The sequence below is a fragment of the Rhinichthys klamathensis genome, unplaced genomic scaffold (genome assembly GCF_029890125.1).
Source record: "Rhinichthys klamathensis goyatoka isolate OS25496 unplaced genomic scaffold, OSU_Roscu_1.1 h1tg000029l_1, whole genome shotgun sequence".
NCBI classification, from domain to species: domain Eukaryota; kingdom Metazoa; phylum Chordata; class Actinopteri; order Cypriniformes; family Leuciscidae; genus Rhinichthys; species Rhinichthys klamathensis.
Window position 1 is genome coordinate 2794048 of NW_026606579.1, and position 8721 is coordinate 2802768.

Sequence of the window (8721 nt, forward strand, 5' to 3'; positions counted from 1 at the left end):
GGCTCATAGTGCGAGTATAACGCGTTGCCTGACACTCTCGCTGCATGGAAATAAATTGTTTTCTTATTATGAATATAATGTCACGCATCTATTCTTCTTTGCAACTGCACAGTCTTGACCACTTGACAGGAAGTTAAATGCAAAGACTATCCTGGGTCTGATAAATGCCAAAGCTCATTGCCCTCCTCAATGGACACTAAATCCACATTATCTCTAATACCACATCAGAGCGATATTTGAAGCGTATCCCATCATTCATCATGTTTTGGAACTCAATGGCCCCAAATCACAAGATGTTGAGAAAAACTTTTATTAGATATTACATAAAATTTGCTTTGGTAGTTAAACTTAAAGTGCAAAAAAAAATGTGGGTGTTTTTTAAGCGTCTGCAACTGCTTTTTTAATACTAGAAGCATCACAATTACTAAATGTGTTGTCTGTTACATAGTGATGACTGAACAGACATTTAAAAGTTTATTTTAAAAAGTGCTAAGTATTGCAAATGTTATCAAAGCTCTGTAAAAAACACCACTATGATGTAAGTGTGCCCCATTGAATAATCAAAAGTTCCACACACACGCGATCTTCACGAACACTTGGGCCAAATACAGGAAATACATCATGTAAGTAAAAGCATCAGACTCAAGTGTTGGTATTGGGACAGGCCCTATATTTAGCATGTCACCTTCTGATGATGTCTGTTTGAACTTAAAGGGGAACTTGGCAACTATTTCAACTTAAAGCAGCACTAGGTAACTTTTCAACCTTCATAATATATTTCCAAGTCTCTTGTGATGGTACATCGACTTACAATAGGTTGAATGACACGTCTGCCATAGCCTGACGGGGTCTGTAGCGTTTTTAATCGTACTTTTAAACTTCGGGTTTCGGGTAGTAACCGGCGAACAAAGAGAACTACAAAATTCGACTGCTTTACGGCATATACGTCACTTCCACCACCACTCCCACTTCCTTAAAATCGGACGTGCAAGCCAAATGTTATAGTCATGGCCGAAGCAGCACAGAAAAACAAGAAAGCAAAGGTTTTATCGGAGCAAAGCAAAAAGAGAAAAAGAGAAAGTGATTGCGTTAAAGGCAGAACGAGGATCAACATTGGGCCAGCGTTTTCTCGCTGGCGTGAGCTGAAGGAGGAGGAGGGGTGCCCGACCGATGCGGACTTGGCTGTCATGCTTTTGGACTAGTAAGTATATTGCTTGCATACTATCTCTTTGTTTTTTTTTTCACAAAAAAAATTCAAATGAAAGCCTATGTCTAAACGGCGTGTACAAGTTTGGTAGGGGCTACATTCTTGCAAGTAAATATATACGATGTACAAAATCATATTTTAGGATACCTAACATGTCTGTGATATTTGTTTATTTGTCTTGCCTCAAGCTATAATCCAAATCGATTTGTAAAATTTGCAGATTCATTTATGGTAGCTTGATATTATAATATTGACGATATATGGTTATTATCTACCACTCAAACATTGCATTGAAGTATCATATAGATTCAGTAAAATGGTAACCAATAGACCTGGCTACTATAATGACGCTGGCTTGTAAACGTGATTATCGCGATCATTTGTCGTTAGAAAAAAAATAAAACCCATGAAATTATATTCATATGACATGCTGAAATATATGCCACTGTACCTGGGATGAAGACATTTCACACGCGACGCAAGCAGAACACCTGCATGTGACCTCCTCCTACAGTGTTCAGGGCTATCATGGTTGTCAACAAATGCACGTGCATGTGGGATGACAGAGTTTACGACAGTAGTAGAGGACAATTCTGTTTCGCAACTGTAGGGGGACCCCGAGAGCAAAAGTTACCCGGTGTTACTTTAATAAAAGCATTTAGAAATCATTTTGGATGGTTAAATAACCTGTTCTGGAGAGAATGGTGACTTTCCCCGCTCCCCCCAGCGTTCCCAGGCGGAAAGCCAACCTTGCAACATGGGGACTAACGTCCTGGTAAATTGGAAATAGGAAGTCTCGTGAGAAGTGAGAACGAGCGAGAAACACAAACTGCTTTATGGCAATTCGACAAAATTCTATGATACTGAAGTATCGCGATGATCATGTTTACAAGCCAGCGTCATTATAGTAGCCTAGTCTATTGGTTACCGTTTTACTGAATCTATATTATACTTCAATGCAATGTTTGAGTGGTAGATAATAACCATATATCGTATGTATTACCCACCTCGGTAGACATAGCTCCACACGATAAAGTTGGCCGGCTCCGATAATAACAAATGCACATGAGCAGCGGCAGAAAGGGGGAAGAGGTGCCGCAAGTGAGTTTTTTTTCGACAGTGTTGTGAAATATACGCCCCACAGCTGTAGGGGGAGCTCAATGAGAAAGGTTGCTCAATGAGGTTTATGTGCTTAAACAGCATGTGGGAAAACAAGACGTTCTTACCGCTCACAGTTTAGAATGAGTCGGGTGATTGTCCATCACCTCTTCTAAATCAGGGCGTAGGAGAATCTCTTTTTCTGTCTGTTCGAGAACACAAAAAAGGTAGTGAGTGGGAAAGTGGGTGTAATTCTTTGTTTTAAATAATTAAGTTGACGACAGCAGGTCAGGTAAATGTAAAAAGAATGCAGTGCAAACATGTATTGACACCTTTTACAAACCGATTGCAGATGTTTCCATTGTTATCAAAAATAATGTACAAATCATTAAATCCCATTAAACATGAAGTGTGAAGTGTTTTATTAATTTGCTTTGTGTGTTTTTAAGAGGGCTTGGCTAATCAGGCCCGTAAAATACAATTAACTTTCACTCTCCATTTTTCTAACCTAAACTATAAAAGTGACCTGAGATCAGTTAAAACTCTATATTAGCTGCTGGTTCGTGAGTTTACCAGTTTAACGCCACCTAGTGGTGAAACAAATGTTTCTAAACAGTATGAAGTGGCCATGCATTGTTTTGAAGCAATCAAATGCCAGTTTGACATGTGCTCTGATCCATTGATTCAAAGTTTCAAACAAATGATTGGTAAAAGTTTTAAAACTGCATGAAGCAGTGTTACATATAAGAGCTGTAGACTCACCTGTGTCAGAGTCCCGACATGTCTTGATCACGCTCCCTTACTTTCCCATCTTTGCTCTGCTGTCCTATAAATAAAAAAAAACATTAAAAAGTAGTTAAAATACAGTCGAAATTATTTCATACGAATAAACAAAAAATAATGCTAGAAACGATTTGGTGAATCATATTTATAAACCTGCAAAAATTGTCAGCTTGGAAAAAAAGATGCAAAAAAATGAAAACGTCTAAGAAATGTCTAGACAAAAATCATTTACCTTTCTTAATAAAAATTCACACATCACCCAAAAACAAGCCATGCCTCATCACACTTCTGTGGTGCAGAGGATAATCATTTGCCTTCAAACATGACAGTCTTTGTTCAAATCCCATCAGCTGACTTTTTCCTTCAAATAAAGCAAAACTCTCAATAAAAACCCATCCATAACAGCCTTCAACTCAACAGACTCAGTGGCTCAGTTGATAAAGCGTTGGGCTTTAATCAATGAGATTTGAGTTCAAGTCTCACTCTTGCTTGCGTTAAATTGTTGTCATTATTTCAAACAAAGTGGCCAAAACACCAGCTCTCAGTGTGAAAGCCACAGTGGTGCAGTGGCTAAACACACGTTCTGTGAAGGCAACGATGCGCTGAAGTTAAGGTTCAAATCCCACCTTGTCCCCACAATTTAAATAAAGTTGTTATATCAAACAAAGTGGCCAAAACACCAGATCTCAGTGTGAAAGCCGCAGTGGCTAAACACACGCTGACGGGTTGCACTGGAGTTCACGTGGGTTCGATCCCCACCTCAGCATGATTTATTGTAAAATCACAGGGCTCCAAAAGTGAAATATAAGTTCCAGCACATGTCTCAGCAAGAGATCTGTGGCTCACAGGTAAGAGCGCTGCCTCCTGGGTTCAGAGGTTGCTGGTTCAATCCCAGCCGGATCTCCACGATACGAGTGAATGCTGTATGTGTGAAGGGGATGGGGACGCGTCGGGTCCCCCCCCGAACCCCACCACGATGTCCAGCAGGGGTTATGCTTCTTGATGCAATCAAAAAGAAAAATTTAGCAGACTCAAAATTTGGCCTCGCCGTCCCTTCCCCACCTATTTAGGTTCCCATCATTTGCTTTTTAAAGGGGTGACCCTCCAAACAGAAAATGATGGCAACCTACATGTTTAGTGCCAAACAACAACATTCACACGTTACAAGTCTTACCCGTCCGTCAGCAGAAGTCCATCATTACAGTCAATGTCTGTCCACACGTCCCACAGCTCTGCTTCTGATGACTGGACGCTCCAAACACACCCTGTATTCTGTAGAGGAAACATACACACAAACATTACTTCATACAGTGTATCTAAAACATTCAAATTAAGTTAGTCTAAATAAATGTAAACTGACTACAAAAAAAAAACAAGTCTTAAAGCTGTGTGAAAATATGTTGCAAAGTATATGAAAATGATTTCTTCTCAGTTTAAATTATGCTATTATTTAAATTACAGTTTTACAGGCTAAAAGGATACGAACACTGAATAGAAATAAAGCCTTCTTTCCACCCTTCAGTGTGAGCGCTGACGAGTGATGCTTAAACATGTAAACTGTAAAGAACTGCCGAAGTGGAGTTATAACTTAAGATGAAACCTTCCTTCACACAACAGTAATCCTAAAAGACATGTTCCTGCACAAGGATTGATCCTGACAGTTTTCATTAGAAGAAAAGCACTGCAGCTCTACAATACAATGAAGCAGCAGACACACACTTCACTCACACACACACACACTGATTCTATTAACACGCATCAATCCACTAGATTATTACATACAGTAAGACAACTAATAACAAAAGAGACTAAAACCACGATTCCTTATTATTATACTTCATTACACATAAATCAGAGGAAGATTCATCCGAAGCTTATATGTAACAAGAACTAACGATTCAGATTTGTTAATCTAAAGATCTGACAATGAGTTCAACAAGAGTGGAGGTTGTAAACAAAGTAATCTCATGATGCTATTAATCACTGTCTTACAGGCCACACCATTATGAAAACACTGAACACACAGAACTAAAAACTAACTCCCCATTCAAAGAAAGCCAGACCTACAAAACATCAGAACAATATTAGAAATGCTATGCAAAGAAAACCAATTGCAAAGTGTCTAGCCACTGCTCTTTAATTTTATTGTTTCATGCTTGTAGTAATATTATGACATTTTAATTAAAATACCATTTTAAAGGCAGTGTTTTACTCTCAGATCCCAGTCATAACAGGAAGTAGAAGAAAAGCATGAAGCAACAGGAGAACATCAGAGCTTCACACAAGACACAACTCCTGCTGACTCTAACATACTTCCAGAAAACACTGCAATATATCAACTGAGTCCTTCTTACTACACTTTATAGTGTGAATATTAGAGGGCGATTCATTCAAAGATTAAAAAGGTAACGCTACAACAACTAGAGATTGACAAGAGAAATTGACTTCATGCTGAAAGTTACTCACAGGTCAGTCTTGTGGCATACTCGGTTCCCTCATTTATGTGTCGTTTTTGCGTCTGTGTGTCGGTTTTATTTGCAGTTGAGCTGTAATATGCGCTGTTAAAGTGACATTAAGAGCTGTCATCTTCTCATCTGCAGGATCTGCACGCGTTGTTGTGATTGTCATCAAGCGTCATGTTGTCAAGCAGCCGAAGCGTCAGACTGGAGGAGAAACCCGCTTCTGCCGCCTTGAGGAGCGGAGGAAGAACTGCACTTTACTCTCGCCGGATTATAGTGGCGAGATCACATCTGAGACTTTGGATCATGAAGCAGCAACATGTTTAAATCCCACATATGCATTAGCCATCTTTTACAAGCTCTGTGGCGCAGAAAATAACGGTTTGCCTTTGAATGAGAAAGCCTAGTCTTTTGTGTGAGTTATATGTATTTTAACAGAATGACAGAGAGGACAGAAGAAAAATCCAATTTATGTTCATTAGACTCGATTTGCGACGGTGTAATTCACACAAATCACCACAGGAGGGCGAAACACTTTTATGTTTATTAGACTGATTGATACAGTTGATACAAAGGATAACTTAAATAATAATACATTTATTATAGCGTTTATTTAGAGAATATATCAGTTTGCCAATTTTAATGTCAAATAGTAATTCACACATGACTCATAGAAATAAAAAAACATTTCTATAAGAATAGATCTGGTAATAGATCACAATTGAATAATAAATCTGAAGAAATACTTTGCAAGATTTATTGTGTGTTTATTTCTGGACTGAGTACTAGTCAATGAATTATCAATCAATGATGATCATCTTTTACCCGGCTTAAACATACGCTAAGAACTTTAAACTTTAAATCTAAAACAACATCATTGACTCACAGTCTCTGTGGCTCAGTGGATAGTCGTCTCCCTTACCAACCAGAAAGTCCTGGTTCAAGTCCCACGTTTGTTAAAGTTATTCATCATTTAACACAAAGCTCTTGATCAAACCAGTGCAAATCACTCATCATCTCAGCAGTCTCGGTGGCTCAGGAGAGAAAGAGTTGTGTTTCAATCACAGTGTCCTGAGTTCAAATCCCACTATTGCTGACTTTCAATAGTTCTCATTAGACAAGCTGTCCTGAAAACCAGTTATTGTCACAAAATCCATGATGGGCGAGTGGATAAACACACACTTTAACTGCTTTATTGGAAACTCTCAGGATAACAGTGAAATACAAGTTCCTTCACATGAACAGACAAGAGATCTGTGGCTCACGGGTAAGAGTGCTGCCTCACGGGTTCAGAGGTTGCTGGTTCAATCCCAGCCGGGTCTCTGCGATAGGAGTGTATGTGGTGTGAGTGGCGCGCCCAAAGGAGGGGGATACCAAAGCGGTCTCCCCCCGGAGCTTCCGGCACAGTCAGCAGCAGGGGTTATGCTTTTTGGAAAACAAAGAGGAACATTTTTTATGATTTCTTCTCAGTTTAAATTATGCTATTATTTAAATTACAGTTTTACAGGCTAAATGGATACGAACACTGAATAGAAATAAAGCCTTCTTTCCACCCTTCAGTGTGAGCGCTGACGACTGATTTAAGCAAACATGTAAACTGTAAAGAACTGCCCGAGTGGAGTTATAACTTTAAGATGAAACCTTCCTTCAAACAACAGTAATCCTAAAAGACATGTTCCAAAAAAATTTAGTTTCTAAACCTTCCCCACCCATTTAGGTTCCCATAATTTGCTTTTCAAAGGGGAGGCCCTTCAAAAAGAAAGTGATGGGAACACATGTTTTGTTTAGCACAGTAAAACACATAATCACACATCATATACATTACCTGTCCATGAGCAGAAGTCCATCATTACAGTCAATGTCTGTCACACAACTCAGAGCTCTGCTTCTGTTGACTGGATGTAATGGTCCAAACACATTCCTTCTGTAAGGAAAAAAAAAAAAAATTAAATACTCTATATTCTACATCTATAAATGAGAATGTGAAAGTTAGTCTAAAGACTAGTTAATAGAAGGAAATGGAATCAATTTAAAGCCTAAAGCTGTACAGTGTGAAAATATATTGCTATTATAATATAGTATACTTCAGTAAGGCTGTATCAATAATAAACTTTTAATTCAATTCAAATTACTTTCTTTCAAAATACACAAGAGTAATTGAAGACAAAAATTGTATTGCTTAATGTTATTTTCAGTATTATATTTCTTTATTAATGTTCATAATAATTTGTATATTATATTTTGGGAAATCAGAGTGTGTTTGTACATGTTTGCTGAGGAGAGATTTGGGATGAGCTATATTTTGCATATAAGTATGTGTGCAATGACATGTAACACAAAAATAAATAAGAGATCTCTTGATAAAATAACTGGTGTAGCTTCCGTGATTCAACCATAATTGGGACAAGCTTAAGTTTTAAATCTACAGTAATCCTAAAAGGCTGGTTTCCTGCAAACGGGTTTAACCCTGTTCTGTTCTGTTCTGGACTGTATATATGATGGTTTAAACTTTTCATAAGAAGTAAAATCACTGCAGCTCTACAAAAGCATGAAGCAGCAGAAACATCAGCAACATCAATCCAGTATATTACCTACAGTAAGACTACAACAACAACACACACAAAAAACAGCATTCCTTATTATTCTGTTTATAAATGTAAAGCAACACCTACAGATTAATTTCCTCTTCTGGAGGTCTGAGTGTGTGTTTAGAAAAATAAGAGCAACAAAGTCTGTTAAACTTTTGATAGAAGACGCGAATGCTTTAATTTAATAACAAGCTTAAACAACATTTAGTTTACAATCAGACACCATGAAAATTACACTGACGAGCCCTGCTATGATGAGATTTCAGCAGAACGATGCATCAGTAAAAACCATACTGTCTATGGTAAAAATATAATTATACAAAACATTAAGCGTCGCGATATGATTTTACTAGAGAAATTCCCTTTAAGTGCAAAGTTACTTACCGCGGAGTTAAATGACACTCGATTCCCGCCTTTTATCGGACTGTATGTCGGTTTATTTGCTGAAATATGTCCAGTTGTGTGATATTAATTATCTGTCATCTGCACATGTTGTAGCGTCTGTCATCAAGCGTCAATGTTGCCAAGGATCCAAAGGAGTCGCTCTGACAGTGAAGCCCGCTCACGCCGCCTAGTGGAGCGGATG

The 8721-nt window shown here is 38.2% G+C and overlaps 1 long non-coding RNA gene across 1 annotated transcript; it reads right to left on the reverse strand.

Moving 5' to 3' along the window:
• Window positions 1–6726: 6726 nt before the first annotated feature.
• LOC130080014 (uncharacterized) lies at window positions 6727–8721 on the reverse strand. The gene is made up of 3 exons (XR_008806639.1): window positions 8520–8721; window positions 7373–7471; window positions 6727–6972 (listed from the first exon to the last, which is right to left on the reverse strand). It is a non-coding gene; the product is annotated as an uncharacterized LOC130080014 (long non-coding RNA).